The following is a 21,736-nucleotide window of genomic DNA, read 5'->3' as shown; positions in this document are numbered from 1 at the left end:
ATTGTCTGGGTTTGGTGACTGTATGTACATGGGCTGGATCCCCAGGTGGGACAGTCTCTGGATGGCATTTCCTTCAGTCTCTGCTCCAAACTTTGTCTCAATATATCTTCCTATGAATATTTTTGTTCCCCCTTCTAGGAAAGACTGAAACATCCTATGTTGGAAGGACTCTGGTCGTCCTTCTTCTTGAGCTTCATGTGGTCTGTGGATTGTATCTTGGGTGATCTGAACTTTTGGGCTAATATATACTTATCAGTGAGTGATACCACATGCGTTTTTCAAGTTCCATCCATTTGCCTATGAAATTCATGAAGTCATTGTTTTGGATAGCTGAGTAGTACTCCATTGTGTAGATGTACCACATTTTCTGTATCCATTCCTCTGTTGAAGGGCATCTGGGTTCTTTCCAGCTTCTGGCTATTATAAATAAGGCTGCTATGAACATAGTGGAGCACGTGTCCTTGTTATATGTTGGGGCATCTTTTGGGTATATGCCCAGGAGAGGTATAGTTGGGTCCTCAGGTAGTGCAATGTCCAATTTTCTGAGGAACCTCCAGACTGATTTCCAGAATGGTTGTACCAGTCTGCAATCCCACCAACAATGGAGGAGTGTTCCTCTTTCTCCACATCCTCGCCAGCATCTGCTGTCACCTGAGTTTTTGATCTTAGCCATTCTCACTGGTGTGAGGTGAAATCTCAGGGTTGTTTTGATTTGCATTTCACTGATGACTAAGGATGTTGAACATTTCTTTAGGTGCTTCTCAGCCATTCAATATTCCTCGGCAGAGAATTCTTTGTTTAGCCCTGTATCCCATTTGTAGTAGGGTTATTTGATTCTCTAACTCCTCAAAGTTAGACTTTGAGTCTAACTTCTTGAGTTCTCTATATATATTAGATAAGAACCCTTTATCAGACGTAGGATTGGTAAAGATCTTTTCCCAATCTGTTCGATGCCATTTTGTTCTAACGACGGTGTCATTAGTCTAAGATTCTTGATCTTAGAACATAAGCCATTGGTATTCTGTTCAGGAAATTTTCCCCAGGGCCATGTGTTTGAGGCCCTTCCCCACTTCTTCTTCTACTAGTTTGAGTATATCTGGTTTGATGTGGAGGTACTTGATCCACTTGGACTTGAGCTTTCCTTCTGTTTCTATTTTGTGGAATAGTTTGAAGATTATAGGTATTAGGTCTAAAGGAAATATTTTTATCTTTTAAAAAAATTAGGTGGCGCACATAAGTACTAAAGATTATTAACAATATTTGGAGTACTAAATAAGGTAGTATCTTCATTAGGGTTTCTAGCAAAGACAAAACACCATGACAAAAAACAAAAAAGTTAAGGACAAATGGGTTAATTTGACTTCTAGTTCCACTGTACTGTTCATCACTGAAGGAATTCAGAACAGGAACTCAAACAGGGCAGAAATCTGGAGGCAAGAGACCTCCATGCAGAGGTAATGGAGGGACGCTCCCAACTGACTACTCCTCATGGCTGGCTCATCCTGCTCTCTTATAAAATCCAGAACCACCAGCTCCAGGGATGGCACCACGCACAATTCATTGGGCCCTGTTCTATTAATCACTAACTTTAAAAATGCCTTACAAGCTTGCCTATAGCCAAATCTTATACAGGCATTTTCTTAGTTGAGACTCCCTCCTCCAGATGAATCTAGACTGTATCAAGTTGACATAAAACTATCCAAAACAGATACTAAATATATAATTATATTTTTATATTTTAGTTTTATAAAAAAATTATAAAATATTTATTTTAATAATTTAAATTATTTTATTTATTTATTTAATTAAAATTGTATTTATCTATATATAACAAATATTACATAAATTAAATATTTATATATAAATGTATTTGATTAATTGCATTTATTTTAATAATTTAATAAATTATTTAAAAATTTTACAAAATGATATAAATAATATATTATATAATTATATTTTTATACATAAACACTACATATGAAAAGTTGATTTGTTTATTAGAATATAATTCTTACATAAAAAGACACAATGATTATGATTACATATAACATTTTTCCTAGGAAGTATATATAACTATATACACATATATATATATACACATATATCTGTATATGTGTGCGGCCAGATAGAGAGACAGACAGACTGATAGAAGACAGACAGACAGACGAGAAGGAAAGACAAAGTTGTGTGTGTGTGTGTGCATGTGTGTTACTGGGAAATGAATCAGGACTTCACACATACTACATAAACACTGTATTACTGAACTATCTGTCTAACTGAACACTATATTTCTGACTAGAAAAGCACTAACAGGAATAATGGCATCAATGCCTGTTATAATCTGTTCTTTGGAGTGTTTTCTTCTTATGCACAATATTGCAAGTCCACTGTAATTTATTTGGTCAAAAATCGGGGGTCCTAGACATAGCTCTAGTACAAAAAGTTCAAATGAACTCAATATTAATAAAAACTTCATGTGACTAAATTACTATTACTGAAATACAACAGATTCCTTACCTGAACAGCAATAGAGATATTTTCAGCAAAAAATGTATTACCTCAGAAGCTTCTAATATCTAGTAAAAAAGAAAAAGGCACAGTTTAAGTATTTCTTATAATTTGAATTAAAAAATAAAAGCTTATCGTAAAGCATTTAAAATATATATACTTTTGAAATATTAACTTTCATTTATGGTTTTGTTTTCTTTTATTGTACTCTTCTACCATGTTTACATAGGTAAAATAAAATCTACCTGTGAAAATACACAAATGCTAGACATGTTAAATTCTGGGATCAGGAAGTTTTCAGCAACTGGTGAATGAATGAAAGATGAGAACTCAGGATTGGATACAGAATAATCTGTTCTGCTGGCTGTTAAAGTATGGGTAATCTACTGACACGAGATCAATTCCACAAAGAATCACCAGACAGTCTATCAACAAAAATGATATAAAAATCAACTTTTATCCTGAGAAAAATTCATCAAAGTAACTTTGCTTGTTCTTTACATACAAAATGAAAGGGGGAAACTCTAGAAGATAGCAGCTGGAGGATGGACATGATGTCACAATGAAACTAAAATAAGCAAACGTTGCATTCAGTGCTTTATCTGAACGTGGCATTTTGTTAAATTAATTTCTATGTGTTAAACTTACAATTGGTGATAATACCGCTTTCTCTTGATGAGAGCTATACCTCCAAACACTGAAAATCACATATTGACTCAACCATCCTTCTTTGGACCATAAAATGCCAATAATAAAATTACATACCCACTTGGATTGACAATCAACACCAGTCTTGGTCAGTATAGAGTTCTAGATCTTATATTTAATATGTCTATATTTTGTTCATTTGAAATACTATGCATTAATTTTGCTCTAGAACTCAAGACAGTATGTTTTACACTTCTCAATATAGTGCTTAAAGTGTTAACTAGAGCACTAAAGTGAGAGAAATAAAATAAACAAAAGGAATACCAATAGAAAAGGAAGCCATCAAATTATTCCTATTTGCACACAACTCGACTCTATAGTTAAAGATACGGTAGACTTTATTAAAAATTCATAGTTCTAAAAAACACTTTCAGCACAGTAGCATGATGCAGGATCATATTTAACCACCTGGTTGTTAAAAATACTGAACACCCCCCTCCAAAAAAGATCGGGAAGAAAATCCTATTCACAACAATTACAGTAACAGAATTGAGCAAATAGGTAAAACAACACTACAATGAAATCTTTAAAGACTCACAAAAGAGAAGACACAAGAAGACAGAAAGCCCTCTCATGCTGTAGATCACCAGGGTTGCTATTATGCAATGATTGTGTTACTAAAAGCTATCTTCAGAGTCAACATAATCCCAAACATGATTCCAGTGACATTCTTCACAGACCTAAAATGAAAATCCTGAGGCTCATATACAAGCAAAGGAGAATACAAATGGCCACAGCCATCCCAGAGAGAAGGGACAATAAGGGAGGTGTTCCAATGCTTGATCTCAAACTATATGACCAGATCTTAAGACAGGTAACTTCTACACTTCAAAAGTCAAGATGCTAGGGAAAATATCACAGTTATAGGCACCTAATTTTTGGCAAAGGTATAAAACATGAATTAGCAAAAACACAGTCTCTTTAACAAATTGTGCTGGAAAACTGGATATCCATGTTGCAGAAGAATTATTCTAGATCTGGATCACTCATCTACACAAATACCATCTTGCCAAGGCGATTCAGGAGTCTTAGTGGGAAACCCAAAATTAGAAACTACTAAAAGCTACTAAAAACTATCCAAGATACAATTCAGAGACCACAGGAAATTCAAGATGAAGGAAGACAAAGGTGTGGATGCTTCAGTCCTTCTTAGAAGGGAGAACAAAAATACTCACAAGAGGAAATTTGGAGTCAAAGTTTAGAGAAGAGACTGAAGGAAAGGCCATCCAGAGACTGCCCCACCTGGGGATCTATCCCATATACAGCCACCAAATCCAGACAATATTGTGGATGCCAAGAAGTGCATGCTGACAGGAGCCTGATATAGCTGTCTCCTGAGAGGTTCTACCAGAGCATGACAAATACAGAGATGAATGCTCACAGTCAACCATTGAACTGAGAACAGGGTCCCCAATGGAGGAGTTAGAGAAAGGATTAAAGGAGCTAAAGGGGTTTGCAACCCCATAAGAACAGCAACACCAACCAACCAGAGCTCCCAGGGACTAAATCCAAAGAGTAAACAGGGATGGACCTATGGCTCCAGCTGCATATGTAGTAGAAGATGGCCTTGTTGGGCATCAATGGGAGGAAAGGCCCTTGGTCCTATCAAGGCTTGATGCCCCACTTAAGGAAATGTCAGGGCAGGGAGATAAGAGGGAGTGGTGGGTGGGTGGGGGAGCACCCTCACAGAAGCTGGGAGAGATAGCAGGTTTCTGGAGGGGAAACCAGAAAAGGAGATAACATTTGAAATGTAAATAAATTTTTTGTAAATATGAAAAAAGACACAACTAAAGGAAAAGACACAGAAGCTACTTCTAGATGCAGGAAAATGCAATAATGCTGACAAGAGACCTCAACTAGCATTTAAGTGTGTGTGCAATGATGCAGACATTGTATACATATGGCATGAAAATAGAGGGCAAGCTCTAAGGAGAGAAAAGTAGGGCTACAGGACTTGAAGCAGAAGAGAGTAGAGGATCATAATGCAGAAAAAAAACACCAACATTTTCTCTCCTATGTAGAATCGAGATTTTATTCACTTAGTTATTAGTATTATTCAGTTTGTTTTATATTTACATGAAAACAAAGGGAACATTGCTAAGAAAGAGGCTTGTCAGAGGTGATTGGATAGCATAGGACAAATGTGAGCAAAATGCAAGGTTGTATTTGTAAGAAAATACACTGAAACCCATGAGTTTATCTACTAACAAAAACAAGTAAAGACTCCTGAAAAAACTTAAACAATAAAGCAAAGCCAGTGCATTGTTCTTCATGTGGTTGACAGGTTTTGACTTGTTTTTACTAAAAAAATACTCAGATAAATTTATTATCATGGCTTCTAAATTGTCACTTGCTGGGGCTTGGTCTGGTGCTGCTCTGTATTCACATGGTAAGTACTGGCCCCCAAGAGCTGGCTGCCCCACAACACAAGCAGATTCTCCTGTACACCAACTGACTCTACGAATGAATAGAAACACAGCCTCCTTCTCAGCTATGTAGCTAGGAACCTGCTGTCATCTCTCTTTACTTTCTGACCCCATCCCTGAGGGATCACAATGACATTCCCCACCAACTTTCCTTCCCCCACCTTATCCCAGCCTCTAATACCAGCAGGCATTCCCTTTGAACAGACCAGGAAACAGGCAGCACAGAGTCATTATACTCAAAAAATTCAGAGAGAAAACAGAAACCAATGAACAAACACCCACTCAAAAGACAGAAGGAAGGAAGGAAGGAAGGAAGGAAGGAAGGAAGGAAGGAAGGGAGGGAGGAAGGAAGGACGGACAAAAATCAAATACAGAAATTAGCACCTAAATATTTTATCATACCAAACCCAGCGCCTAAGCACCAATGAAAAAGCACAATAACAGAACACATGAAACTCAAGACGGATGACCAAAATGCGAATGCTTCACTCCTTCTTTTTTTTTTCTTTTCTTTTTTTCGGAACTTCACTCCTTCTTTAAAAGGGGAACAAGAATACCCTTGGGAGGGAATAGGGAGGCAAAGATTAAAACAGAGGCAGAAGGAACACCCATTCAGAGCCTGTCCCACATGTGGCCCATACATATACAGCCACCCAATTAGACAAGATGGATGAAGCAAAGAAGTGCAGGCCGACAGGAGCCGGATGTAGATCTCTCCTGAGAGACACACCCAGAATACAGCAAATACATAGGCGACTCCCAGCAGCAAACCACTGAACTGAGAACGGGACCCCTTGAAGGAATCAGAGAAAGGACTGGAAGAGCTTGAAGGGGCTCGAGACCCCATATGAACAACAATGCCAAGCAACCAGAGCTTCCAGGGACTAAGCCACTACCCAAAGACTATACATGGACTGACCCTGGACTCTGACCTCATAGGTAGCAATGAATATCCTAGTAAGATCACCAGTGGAAGGGGAAGCCCTTGATCATGCTAAGACTGAACCCCCAGTGAATGTGATTGTTGGGGGGAGGGCGGTAATGGGGGGAGGATGTGGAGGGGAACACCCATATAGAAGGGGAGGGGGAGGGATTAGGGAGATGTTGGCCTGGAAACCGGGAAAGGGAATAACATTCGAAATGTAAATAAGAAATACTCAAGTTAATTAAAAAAAAAGAAAGAAAGAAAGAAAGAAAGAAAGGAAGGAAGGAAGAAAAAGCACAATAAACAACACCCAGGGCAATATGCCCTCATTAGAACCCAGCTATCCTACCAAAGCAGGCCCCCAGATATTCCAACACACCTACAGCACAAGAAAAAGACCTTATAACAATCTTTTTTAATATGATAAAGGTCATTAAAAGGAAATGAATAAATCCCTTAAAGAATTCCAAGAAAACACAAACAGTATAAGAAACTAAATAAAATGGTTCAAGACCAGAAAAGGGGATCAATAAAAAAAAATATTTGAGGGAATTCTGGAAATGAAAAATTTAGGAATTTGAACAGGAACTACAGAAGCAAACTTTACCAACAAAATACAAAAGAGAGAAAAGAGAATTTTGAAGATAGAGTAGGGGTTTTGAAGACAGAGTAGAATGATAGAAGAAATAGATACATCAGTCAAAGAAATTGGTAAATTTTTAAAAAAGAAAAGAAAAACTCCTAACACAAAATATTCAGAAAATCTGAGACACTATGAAAAGACCAAATCTAAAGGTAATAGTAATAGAGAAGGAACTCAACTCAAAGGCCCAAAAAGTGTTTTCAGCAAAATCCTAGGAGAAAATTTTCCTAAGTTGTAGAAGAAGAAATCTAAAAAAGGTATAAGAAGCATACAGAACACAAAATAGATTGGGCCAGAAAAGAAAGTCCCCTTGTCCCATAATAAACAAAACACTAAATATACAGAACAAGAAAAGAATATTAAAAGCTACAAGGGGAAAAGACCAAGTAACATCTAGGCAGACCTGTGAGAAATGACTGTTCAATAAGGACTTTAAAAGCCCGAAGGACCTGGAGACATGTGACGCAGGTGCTAAGAAACCCCAAGAGCCAACCCAGACTACTAAACTTGGCAAAATTTTCAACCCTCATAAATGGAGAAAATAAGATATTCCATGAGCACATCCCTAAAACAAAAACAAGTAATCACACCCAAAAGGACTACAGAGAGGAAAAAAAGTCAAAGTGAGGCTGAAATCAATAAATAAAATAGAAACAAAGAGAATAAACAAAGAAGCAACGCAATGAAATTGGTTCTTTCAGAAAAATCAACAAGTTACCCAAACTAACTGAAAGGCATAAAGAGAATATCCAATTAACAAATAAGAAACAAAGATACAAAAAAAAAAAATTCCAGAAAGCCTAAGGATATACTTTTTGGTGTTAATCACTAAATTGGAAAACCTAAAAGAAATTGACAATTTTCTAGATAAGTACCATTTACCAAAGGTAAGTAAAAACTTAGAATAGTCTTATAACACAGTGAAATAAAAGCAGTCATTAAAAGTCTCCAAACAAAAACAAGCCCAAGCCAGCAGATTTCAGTGGAGAATTCTACCAGACTTTCAAAGCAAAATTAATGCCAATACTCCTCAAATGATTCCATAAAATAGTAACAGAAATAACATTGCCTGATTATTTTTATGATGCCAGTTACCCTGATAGCCAATCCACAGAAAGACCCCACAAAGTATTACAGACCAATTTCCCTTATGAACATACAAGCAAAAATGCTCAATAAAAATACTTCCAAAAACACATCAAAAAGATCAGCCATCATGATCAAGTTAATCAAGTAGACTTTATCCCAGAGATGCACAGATAGTTCAACATATGAAAATCAGTACATGTAATCCACTACATAAACAAACTGAAAGAAAAAAAATCATCTCATTAGATGCAGAAAAGGAGTCTAACAAAACTCCAACACCCCTTCATGATAAAAATCCTGGAGAAATTAGGGATGCAAGGGACATATCCCAGCATAATAAAAGCAATTTACAGCAAGCCATAGTCAACATAAAATTAAATGGAGAAAAATGCAAAGTGACCCCACTAAAATCAGGAACAAAATAAGATTTTCAATTCTCTCCATACCTAGTCAATACAGTATTTCAAGTCTTAGCTACAGCAACAAGACAAGTGAAGGAGATTAAGGGGATACAAATTAGAGAAGAAAAAAACAAAGTATCATTATTTGCAGATAATAAGATAGTGACCCTAAAAATTCTATCAGAAAACTCCTACAGTTGATAAACACTTCAAGCAAGTAGCTGGATACAAAAGTAGCTAAGAAAATAAAATAAAACCATTTCCCCGTACACAAATGACAAATGAACTAAGAACGAAATCAGGGAAACAACACCTTTCACAACAGACTCAAATAATATTAATATCTTGGTATAAGATATTTCTAAACAATCAAGTGAAAAATTTGTGTGACAAAAACTTCAAGTCAATGAAGAAAGAAATTGAAGATGACAGAAAACAGAAAGACTGCCCATGCTCATGGATTAGATTAAAATGAACATAGTAAAAGGAGCTATCCTTCCAAAAGCAGTCTACGGATTCAACACAATACCCATCAAAATTCCAATATTATTTTTTACAAAACTTGAAAGGACAATTCTGAACTTCATGGGAAAACAAAGCACCCAGAATAGTTGAAACACACCGAACAATAACAGAACTGCTGGATGTCACTATCCCTGATTTCAAGTATACATCCTACAGAGCTATAATTTTAAAAACTGTGCAGTATTGGCATAGACATGGACACACTGATCAAGCAAATCAAATTGAAAACCTAGACGTGCATATCTAAATTTTTTATGTAGAAGCCATAAATACACACTGGAAAAAAGGCAGCATCTTCAACCAACTGGATGTCTACAAAAGGAAGATTATAAATGGATCCATATTTACCACCCTGCACAAAACTCAAGTCCAAGTAGATCAAAGACCTCCACATAAAACTGAACACAATGAACCTGATAAAGTGGGAAACAGCCTGGAATGCATTGGCACAAAAGAGGACTTTCTGTACAGAAACTGAGAGTGCAGACACTAATATCAACGATAAATAAATAGGACCTCATGAAACTGAAAACTTCTGTAAGGTAAATGCCATTGTCAACCAGACAAAATGTCAGCCTTCAGAATGGGAAAAGATTTTTACCAACTCCATATCCACTAGAACTAATATCCAAAATACATAAAGAGCTCAAGAAACTAGATGTAAAATACTCCTATAAAAAATAGGATACAGATCTAAACAAAAAAATTATTAATAAAGGAATGCCAAATAGCTGAGAAACATTTAAATGTTCAACACGCCTAACAATCAGGGAACTGAGAGATTCCGTCTCATACCTGTCAGAATGGCTAAGACCAGTAACACAAGTGACAGCTTTTGCTAGTGAGAACATGGAGCAAGGGGGACACAACTACATTGCTGGTGTTAATGCAAATTTATACAGCCGCTATGGAAATCAGTATGTCAGTTCCTCAAAAACTGGAGAGTCTCTCCTGAGAGACACAGGCAGAATACGGCAAACACAGAGGCGAATGCCAGCAGCAAACCACTGAACTGAGAACGGGACCCCCGTTGAAGGAATCAGAGAAAGAATTGGAAGAGCTTGAAGGGGCTCGAGACCCCATATGTACAACAATGCCAAGTAACCAGAGCTTCCAGGGACTAAGCCACTAACTAAAGACTATACATGGACTGACCCTGGACTCTGACCTCATAGGTAGCAATGAATATTCTAGTAAGATCACCAGTGGAAGGGTAAGCCCTGGGTCCTGCTAAGACTGAACCCCCAGTGAACTAGACTGTTGGGAGGAGGGCGGCAATGGGGGGAGGATGGGGAGGGGAACACGCATATAGACAGGGAGGGGCAGGGGTTAGGGGGATGTTGGCCTGGAAACCGGGAAGGGGAATAACAATTGAAATGTAAATAAGAAATACTCAAGTTAATAAAGAGGGAGAAAAAAATAAAAAAAATTAAAAAACTGGGGAGTCAATCTACCTCAAGACCCAGCTATACTTCTTGAGTATATGCCTAAAGGATATTCCATCCCACAAGGACACTTGCTCAAATATATGAAAAAGGAAGCAATATATTTGAAGGAGATAAGTGGCAGGGGGGCATATGGCAGGGTTTGGAAGAAGAAAATGGATGGGAGAAACGATATGATTATAACCTCATTTTTTTTTTAATTTTGAAACCCTCAGAATGCACATGAAAGTATACACCAATATAAACTGCAGGCATGGTGATGTTATGCCACTGCAGATACACTGATTGTGACAAATGTACCATTTGGTTCAAACAGCTTTCTTAGTGGGGATTTTATGCCTAGGTGGGTGAGACAAGAAGTTCTAACAAGGGACACTGTGCATGCACAGAGAGGCTAGAGACAAGAGGCCTCTATATTCTCCACCTCAATGTGCTGTGGACCTAAAAGTATTTACAAAATAAAATGTACTACAAGTCTTCTCCACAAAAGAAATTGAGTTAAAAATTCATAAATATCCTTTGAGGAAATGAAATCTTAGATATACCAAAAACCAAAGATGAGGCTGAGAATGTAACCTTTAGTGGAGGCAGAGAGAGGGCTCTTTGGTTAGTAAGACTGATAACCCAAGTTGTATCTCTAAAACCAAAGGTTAGATGTGAAAGCTTCCATCAGCCACTCCTTACCATATGAAGATCAAGACAGAGAACTGCCAGACCGAGGACCAGCTAGCCTGGAGGATATAGTAGGTATGCCTGTAGCCCCACCATTGGGAGGCAGAGGCAAGCTGATCTCTGAGCTCAAGGCCAGCCTGACCTACAGAGTGAGTTCCAGAACATCCAGGGCTATACAGAGAAACCCTGTCTCAAAAGACCAAACCAAAAACAAAAACATGAAAAGCAAGAACAAGGGAGAGATGGCTCAGTGGTTAAGAGCATTGACTGCTCTTTCAGGGGTCCTGAGTTCAATTCCCAGCAAGCACATGGTAGCTCACAACCATCTGTAATGAGGTCCAATGCCCTCTTTTGATGGGTCTGAAGACAGCTACAGTGTACATAAATAAACAAATAATTCTTTTAAGAAGGAAGGAAGGAAGGAGGGAAGGAGGGAGGGAGGGAGGAAGGAGGGAAGGAGGAAGGAAGGAAGGAAGGAAGGAAGGAAGGAAGGAAGGAAGGAAGGAAGGAAGGAAGGAAGGACATTTCTGAAAGTTGCTTTCTGACCTCTATATGTACTACATGGTGTGCTGGCAAACGTGCACCCACATTAACACATGCATGACATCTACAAACATATATAGTTTTAAACTAAATAAAAAACGTGTAGCAACAAGAAGGGGTATCTTATAATACTAGTCAGACAAAAGGCTGTAAGACAAGTTCCTCCAAATTCATGAACTGAACTATAACTCCAAATGTCAATAAGTGACTAGGTCATATGTTCAAAGCACTCAAGAATGGAAGTCATCCCTTCAAAAGAAAGGTACAATAGTTAGGAAGATGGCTCAGTAGGCAAGGCACTTGACATGCCCACAAAAAGAGGTGTGATCCCAAACAGCCATGAAAATGCTAATCAGGCTGGCAGCCTGCCTCTAATCCAACACTCAAGTACTAGAGGCAGGGCATTGTTGGAACAAGGCTGGCGAGCTAAACTAGCTGCATCAGTGAGCTCTAGGTTCAAGTAAGACAGTCTGCTGCCTCTGACCTCTACATGCTCTACCTGTACACAGACATGCACCCCCACACAAGTAAACATGAAAACACACAAGCACACACGCCAGATGCATCTACAACATAACTTCCAGAACTTTTAAGTTCATGGTTCCTTAGTCTTAGCAAGAGTCCAACATATAAATGGTTTATTTCAATAAATTGCTGGCATCTAACTTCTATCTAAAGCAACTTCTCTTAATAGAATTCACCAGATATCTGATACTTAAAAGAGAAAATATAATTTGAGGAAAAGAACTTTAGACCTTCTAAACTAACAGAAAGCAGAGTAAGAAGCTAACCACTGACAAATGCCTGTCTCTTACACTTACACTTACACACACACACACACACACACACACACACATATTTAAAAATTGTTTGCATACCCAAGAACAAAACAAGCTATTATTCTATATACACCGCACCATTGTATGTTGGCTGTCAGAAGTACAGAAAAGCAAGTGAAAAGGGATTATAATCAAAAAGTTGTACTTAAGGAACTAATTCCAACTGGCCTCATTCATACCAGGATTTGACTTATTTCATGAGGCCATAGAGGTGATGTAAGAATCAGATGTGTATATGGTTAGGACCCGGATGATCAGGGGCTATGGTATCCTCCAAAATGTCCCCCAGTGAGACCCAACTAACCCCAAAAAGTCATAACCTCCAACACCATATAAGAGCTGGCTTGGGTAACAAATATGGTACAATAGCTTTGATTTATGTTACAAAGGATTGTGGTGTTTATTTGGAGCATTCCCTCCCTATATCCATCCATTCCTCCTTCCCCTTTCTCCCTCCCTCCCTCTCCCTATCTCTCTGTGTGTCTCTCTCTTCTCTCTTTATGTGTCTCTCTCTCTCTCTCTCTCTCTCTCTCTCTCTCTCTCTCTCTCTCTCTCTCTCTCTCTCTCTCTTCCCCCCAACTTCCCATCTTCTCTTTCTCAGTTGGCTAGGTTTGGAACAGTCATGTTCTGACCAGTCCTATCAAGAACTCTACATTTTTAAGAGAGGCTTCCTGCCAAGAGCTTGGAGTAGATCCTACAGAGCCAAATTACAGACTAAAGCTGACATCTTCATCTCAGAGCTTCCCTGCTAAAAGGTTCCTAAATCTCTGACACTGTGAAGCTGTTTGAGATGATAAAGGCTTTTGCTTTAAGCTGCTAAATTTGGGGATAATTTATTGCACAGCAATAGGCAACATATATTTAAATCCTTAATGAACTACTGAATATCGCTTAGGCTTCCAGATTCATTAGTTCTCATCAGCATTGAATTGCCTAGTGATTTTCCAATTCAACAGCAATTTATATTCCATGTGAGGAAGGAGCCTCCTTTAGATTTGCTGAAACATGAATGATATCTTTAACATACTTTCAATTTCAAAACAAACAATAAAACATTGGTGTAAATTTGGTATTTTTCAGTAATGAGTTGACCTAACTGAAAATCTTTATTCATTTTAGAATTTAGAAGAAACAGAATGAAAATGGGAGGGAGAAAACTTGCGTTTTTAATTAAAACAGTTAAAAAACACAAACACATATGCTTGTTTTCATAAAAATAATTATACAAGTTTCTTGTTAAGAAGAGTATTCAGAATAAATAGACTTGTTTTAAACAGTTTATTTTCAATGATAAAACTGAAATAGTCAGTTTTTTTAGTTCTTGAAGAATTCCTGATGCATAGAAAATTTTCACCATTGCTAACACCAATGGCTTATGTTCTAAGACCAAGGATCAACAAATGGGATCGTATAAAACTGCAAAGCTTCTGTAAGGCAAAGGACACTGTGGTTAGGACAAAACGGCAACTAATCAATTGGGAAAAGATCTTTACCAATCCTACAACAGGTAGAGGGCTTATATCCAAAATATACAAAGAACTCAAGAAGTTAGACCGCAGGGAGACAAATAACCTAATGTTGAATGGCTGAGAAACAACTAAAGAAATGTTCAACATCTTTAGTCCTAAGGGAAATGCAAATCAAAACAACCCTGAGATTTCATCTCACATCAGTGAGAACGGCTAAGATCAAAAACTCAGGTGACAGCAAATGCTGGCGAGGATGTGGAGAAAGAGGAACACTCCTCCATTGTTGGTGGGATTGCAGACTGGTACAACCATTCTGGAAATCAGTCTGGAGGTTCCTCAGAAAATTGGACATTGAACTACCTGAGGACCCAGCTATACCTCTCTTGGGCACATACCCAAAAGATGCTCCCACATATAACAAAAACACATGCTCCACTCTGTTCATAGAAGCTGGAAAGAACCCAGATGCCCTTCAACAGAGGAATGGATACAGAAAATGTGGTACATCTATACAATGGAATATTACTCAGCTATCAAAAACAATGACTTTATGAAATTCATAGGCAAATGAATGGAACTGGAAAATATCATCCTGAGTGAGGTAACCGAATCACAGAAAAAGACACATGGTATGCACTCATTGATAAGTGGCTATTAGCCCAAATGCTTGAATTACCCTAGATGCCTAGAACAAACGAAACTCAAGACGGATGATCAAAATGTGGATGCTTCACTCCTTCTTTAAAAGGGGAACAAGAATACCCTTGGGAGGGAATAGGGAGGCAAAGATTAAAACAGAGGCAGAAGGAACACCCATTCAGAGCCTGTCCCACATGTGGCCCATACATATACAGCCACCCAATTAGACAAGATGGATGAAGCAAAGAAGTGCAGGCCGACAGGAGCCGGATGTAGATCTCTCCTGAGAGACACACCCAGAATACAGCAAATACATAGGCGACTCCCAGCAGCAAACCACTGAACTGAGAACGGGACCCCTTGAAGGAATCAGAGAAAGGACTGGAAGAGCTTGAAGGGGCTCGAGACCCCATATGAACAACAATGCCAAGCAACCAGAGCTTCCAGGGACTAAGCCACTACCCAAAGACTATACATGGACTGACCCTGGACTCTGACCTCATAGGTAGCAATGAATATCCTAGTAAGATCACCAGTGGAAGGGGAAGCTGTAGGTCCTGCTAAGACTGAACCCCCAGTGAATGTGATTGTTGGGGGGAGAGCGGTAATGGGGGGAGGATGGGGAGGGGAACATCAATATAGAAGAGGAGGGAGAGGGGTTAGGGGGATGTTGGCCTGGAAACCGGGAAAGGGAATAACAATCAAAATGTAAATAAGAAATACTCAAATTAATAAAGATAAAAAAACTAAAAAAAAAATTTTCAACATTGCTATCATTCAGTCTCAAAAGAATGAATTCCTAGTTCTAAATAATACTCTGATCAAAACCACCATCAAACACATCAGCACTCACTGACGTAATAAATTGAGCATCTATTTAAAAAGACCACTGAATAGCCCTATAAGCGCAGGAAATAGATTTTCAGCATGCTCGGATCCTGGAGTAAAGAGGTCCATGTTAGTATCAATCACATTAGTAGCGCTAATATCACTTAGCTCCTTAATATACTTACCTCCTAAAATACTTGCTTGTCCTAAATGTCTAATGAAACCCATGCCCAGAAAGTAGCAATAACAACAATACACACATACACCACACACATCACACACACACACACACACACACACACACACACACAAGTCTGGAGATCTAGATATAACCTAATTTAAATTTTATTACATATTTCTTTGCTTGCTCTATCTGACATCTGTTAACTATAAATCCCTAAATATAAGTCAGTACATCAGGTAAAAGGTAAATCCATATTGTAAAGAAAGTCTAAAGCTAGACAGCTCAATGGTTAATAGCATTGGCTTCTCTTCCAGAGAACCTGAGTTTAGTTTCCAGCTGCCTGTAACTCCAGTTCCAGCGGAATCAACAGCCTCTTCTGGACTGTTCACATGAAGAATACCCTCAAAAGGACACTCACCCTATACAGAAACAAAAATAAAATTAAACCTATAAAAATACAATTAAAATATTCTAAACTGTGATATATCTTACTGTAATATGAACATCCTCAATTAAGTTATTTTCAAATGTAGAAAGAATATAACTCTGGACATTCCCAGTGCACCGCACAGATATAGTACTACTATATCTTTCCTTTTCCGTTACCTTTGTTTCTTAATCACTTTACATGGTATATCATCTACAAGTCTTCACTGGGCCTCCTCCTCTATGCTTCAAGTGTTTGAATAATTTCAGAAGATACTTTTAGACCACATGAATTGTAATCACACACACACACACACACACACACGCAAGCATACAAGGCTATCCATTTATTAGTATTTTTAGTATGCTTAGACTGTTATTAACAAAACCCACAGACAGTGGTTTAACAGCAGTGAATTTCTCAAACATTAGAATATCCAGCACGATGAGTCTATGCTAACGACTATCTTCCTCGCAAACAGCTACATTCTTGCTAGGGCAGACTCTGAAGTCTCTTCACAATGGCATTAACCCTGTGAAATCAGGGCCCACTCATATGCCCTCAATTAACCTTTTCCAAATACACATTTGGATTGGAGCTTTCACATATGAACTTAGTGGGAGAATTCATAGAATTCTGCCTGTGGCATTCTCCAAATCACATCCTTATCACATCCAAATCACAAAACACATTCATGTCATTCTAATACACCCAGAAGTCTTAACTTATTTCATAATCAATGTTAAAACTTAATGTCTATAGTTATAGCTAAAAACAGATATGAGTGAGACATGAGGTATAAATCTGCCCTTAAAAAAATAGTTCCTCTGTATCAGTGAACTTGTGAGACCCAATAAGTTATATACTTTACAAATACAGTGGTAGGAGTGTCCTAGTGGGAGTCCTAATGGTGGGTGCAGGGGCTGTCTCTGACTCTTGCCCGCTTTGGGGACTCTTTTCCTTCTACTGGGTTGATATGAGGAGATGTAACTTGATAGGTCAGGTTGACATCCCCGGGAGGCCTGCTCTTTTTTAACAGAGAAGTGGAAGTCAGGGAAAGGGGAGGAAGGAGATAGGACTGGGAAGAGAAGAGGGGGTTGTGGGGGAGGGAATGTGGTCAGAGTATAATATATGAAAAATGGATAAATTAAAAAATTTCAAAAAGCAACAGTAGGGACTGGGATAGCTGAGTTAGTAGAATGCTTGCCTAATAGTCAAGAAACTCTGGGTATGGCCAGCACTGCATAAAACCATAGAGGTAGAAGCAGGAGGATCAGAGGTTAAGCTCATCCTCAGTTACACAGTGAGTTCAGTTTGAGGATAGGCTGGGCTAATAGGAAACCTTGCCTCAAAATAATATATATGCACGCCTGCACTCCTAGCCAAGGCTACAGAGCATATTCTAGGACAGACTTGGCTAGGTAGTTGATCCCTGTTAAGAAAGAAAGAAAGAAAGAAGGGAGGGAGGGAGGGAGGGAGGGAGGGAGGGAGGGAGGGAGGGAGGGAGGGAGGGAGGGAGCAAGCTGAGAAGGGATTGGGGATTTGCACTCTCTCGCCTCTTCCCCATGCCATTGGAATCTATGGATTTATAGAGTCTCATTACTTGGTTGTTGGGTCTTCCCTGTGCTGTCAGTCACAGTGCTCACTGTCTATTATTATTCCTGATCTCCTTTGTCAATGTCCATCTAGCCACAACAGACTGCTTTATTGCTGCCCAGCATATCTTTACTCTCATCACTTTCCTTCCGTGCCCTTCTCTTCTCAGCTAACAAACAAAGGTGCTCCGAGTCACAGGTACAGCCAGCCAATCAAAATACTTTTTTCCTTTCAATTATAGAAAAAAATAACAAAGCAGAGCAGAGAGATCTTTGGTTTCTCTGAGCTGTTCTCATCATAATGTGATACTGAAAGTTTTGTTCATTGTACAAAGGAGAATTTAGAGTTCTGATTTGTTTTTGTTTAATTTCTAAGTATGGGGTACAGATACCTAGCCTACAGTCATTTGAGGGCTTTTACTATTATAGAACTTAAAGTTTAAAAAGCAAAAACAAAAACAAAAGGCAACCCAATACTTTAAAATATCACAAATCTTAAAAAGTTTTATTGAAATCAGGTTTTAAATTAACAAGCATGTGGCATACCTCAGTACTATAGCACTTGTCCAGTATGCATAAGCCCCTGGTTCAATCTCTAGTACAACACACACCCCAAAGAGTGGGACCAGTTGCAATACCTGTAAGTCTTACTATGTGCGTGGATGTGGCAGAAGAATCATGAGTTTGAAGCCAGCCTAGACTACAAAGACTATTTCAAAACCTCCAAAGTAGATATGTCAGTGACCAAACAGCACAGTAAAGTGTTGAACATCACCAATATTATAGGACTGTGAACCAAACCCACAGTCCTACACAGTTATGAGTATGGCGATTACCTCTTTTTAAAGGTTTCATGAAGAGGTGGTCAAATATTCACACACTATGGGGAAATTAGAACCCTGTGCATGGCTGGTAGGAAAGAAAAATCAGGTAGTCATTGAAGTGAATGGTATGGCAACTCCATTTAACTTAGACATGGAATCACATGTTCATCAGCTTTCTGTTTCTATAACAAACATGAAGGTAGTGAACATATAAAAGGAAAAGGCTCACTTCGGCTCATGAGCTTAGAGGGTTCAGTACATCTGTAGTTGGCCCTATTGCTCGTGTACCTGTGAAAGGGGACACATTGTGGTGGGAGCAGAAAGGAGTACATGGCAAAGCAAATGGCTTACTTCTGGTCAAGAACCAGAAACAAAGGGAGGAAGAAGATGCTAAGGTCCCACTACCCTCTTCAAGGGTATGCCCTCAGTGAAGATTCTACCCCATAGCACTTTTCTGAGGACCCAACCTTAAAAGATGACCATTAAAGATGCAAGCTATTCCAAATTACCATTTAAACGTTTCATTTGAGAATATATAACCAGAAGAAATTAAAGTAAGGCAAACAGATGTTTATGCACACATCAGCATCATTTACAGTAGTAGCCAAAAAAGTAAAAGCAGCTCAAGTATCCACAGATAAACAAATAGATAAAAACTGATACATTTATACAGTGATTATTATATTCAGCTTTCAAAGGAAAGACATTCTGACATATGCAATAACACAGTTGAAATTTTAGGACATTGTCCTACATATGATATGTCCACAGTGGTCAGGGTCATAGACACTGAAAGAAGCTTCATTGTCGCCAGGGACTAAAGAAAGTTGGCAATGAGGAGGCAGTATTTAATAGAGTTCATCTAGGAAAATTGAAAAATTACTAAAGACAAACAGCAATGACGATTATATAACAACATGAACATAATTTGTGTTACTGAACTTGAAATCATTTTTGTTGTTATTGTTTGTTATTGCTGTTGTTTTACAAGGCAGGGTTGATCTGTTTAACAGTCCTGACTATCTTGGAATTCATTTTGTAGACTGGGCTGGTATATAACTCACAGAGATCCTCCTGACTATGCTGCCCAAGTAAAATATTTTGTTAGGTACATTTTACTATAATGAAAAGTAAAACTGGTAGAGAGGAGAGACTTATTCACTAAATACTGACACTATTGGGCAAATGCAATCTAACAAAAAAAAATGGGCAAGTTACATTACATTAACTGACTAAACACTGGTAATTTTGTTATTCAATAAAGAGCATGGGAGTGCCTTTACATGTGTACTGACCCTAGATTCGCCTCCCAAAACTAAGTTGGTGGTCAATAAACACAAGAAGTCACTGAATATTCATTCTCCAGACTATTAAACCCTTTATCTTTATTACTCCAAGTGATAACAAAAGTGTTTCAATTTCAAAGCCTTTGTACTCACTTAAACCGTACCTCCATAATTGTAGAGTCCAGTTTCTCACTTAATTTGAATCTCTACTCAACAGCCCCTTCTCCCTCCACTTGCTTCACTTTTCCTCAAGAGCCTTCTCACTGTTCACGCTCCTGCTGGAGGACTGCTCTGCACGCACTACAGTAAAAGCAGCCCAGGACTTTCTGTATGTTCTCCATCTTCTCTGAACATGGCACACGACCTGACACACTGTCGGTGGCTGGTCAATACAGCTAGATGAATTAACAGATAGATGCTGGAAGCTTTATAAATTCTATTTTCCTCCTGGTTTGGATACTGTTCTACCATGTAGAAGTGCAGCTGTAGTCGCAACCAAAAAGTCATTCCAGGCAACCCTTCAGTTCTAATCCCTTTGACCAGACCCCTAGTTTAAAAGTAGAAAAGTTTACAGAACTTACAGAATGTGTTATACCAGCACTGACAATGAAACCTGAACATAGGGTGCTCTAAGTCTGCGAATAAAGGGGGATATCTGTCCCTCACGAGAAAGGAAAAAGAATAAGGAGAATCAGAATACTTTGACAGTTCTTTAAGACTTTTGTCTTAAACCATGAACTTTAAGAGCACACTGGTCCTATTTCGGAACACAGAACTTTCCCAGTACAGCTTTTTTGAGGATTTGGGGAAAATGGGCAGTACAACTGTCTTTAAAATGCAGCCCAAACACTCTTGGACAGAAGTTATTTGACTCCAAAGACAGACACTTTGGGTAAATGAGAAGCACATAATGTGGTCTGCTTCTGAATATAAGTAACTTACAGAAGAATGTATACATCCTACTAACGTTCACATGATACAAGTTTTTAAGGGCATTTTATAACCTCACTTCAATATTTGCTATTAATGTATGCCATAGCTTTAGCGGTTGACACTAACAAACAACTAAAAACAACTTCAACCAGACAACAGCAATACAGTAAGTGGAGTATCTCTTCCTCTAGCTAAGGTATCTGGTGACAACCAGAACCTCAGGGGCTCAGACACAGGCTAATCACCCCGGGTCACACGTGTTCCTCCTGCTTGTAGAGTGGAGAAGGCAGGTGAGGCAGCCCTTTTGCAAGATCTACCACATAGATGAGGGAAGAGTCAACGCGTGGCTTCTGACAAGTCAGGGCCCTGGCACCAGCATCCCAACCGAGCCAGGCCCCCTCCGGGGTCTCGCCCCTGCAGAGGCTCACAGAGGTGACCGGCTCAGCCCTACCTGAGCTCTGTCCCCAGTTGCAAGGCTGAGTGGGTAGGCACGAGGAGGCGTGGCCTTCCAGCTCTCTGGGCGAACTCCCTCGCGCCCGGCTCCGACTTTTTCTCTCGAGATCCGCGCCCCAACCAAGTTCGAGTTGCACTTCCGGGGTCTGCAGGGGACTTAAACGTCATTACGCTTGCGCCGGCCGCGGCGCCAAGAACCCGGAAATGGGCGGGGCGAGCCTATGAATCTGTGTCTGAGGCTCTGGGAGAGAAAAGCCTGTGGAACATTTTTGTGGAGTGTCCTTATGGTACTCTGCTACCGTAGGCTATCCTAAAACTCGTTCTGGAAGAGAATTTAAATATTCTCTGTGGTGCTGGCCTTAAGAAAATTCCCC

At 39.0% G+C, this 21,736-nt stretch overlaps 1 protein-coding gene across 35 annotated transcripts in view; it reads right to left on the bottom strand.

Moving 5' to 3' along the window:
• Arb2a (ARB2 cotranscriptional regulator A) overlaps positions 1-21,520 on the bottom strand; it is a 464,299-nt gene extending 442,779 nt beyond the window's left edge. For 19 of the 35 annotated variants that reach the window (XM_087617547.1, XM_087617567.1, XM_087617556.1 and 16 more), the window contains exons 1-2: positions 21,361-21,484; positions 2,518-2,576 (exon numbers count right to left, since the gene is read on the bottom strand). The gene's annotated coding sequence lies outside the window, so the exon portion shown is untranslated. 35 annotated transcript variants of the gene reach the window in all.
• Positions 21,521-21,736: the final 216 nt, after the last annotated feature.

This window comes from Rattus norvegicus, chromosome 2 (genome assembly GCF_021556685.1).
Source record: "Rattus norvegicus strain SHRSP/BbbUtx chromosome 2, alternate assembly SHRSP_T2T, whole genome shotgun sequence".
In the NCBI taxonomy this organism is placed as follows: domain Eukaryota; kingdom Metazoa; phylum Chordata; class Mammalia; order Rodentia; family Muridae; genus Rattus; species Rattus norvegicus.
The sequence above is the reverse complement of the archived record's forward strand: the minus strand, read 5'-3'. Positions and strand labels throughout refer to the sequence as shown.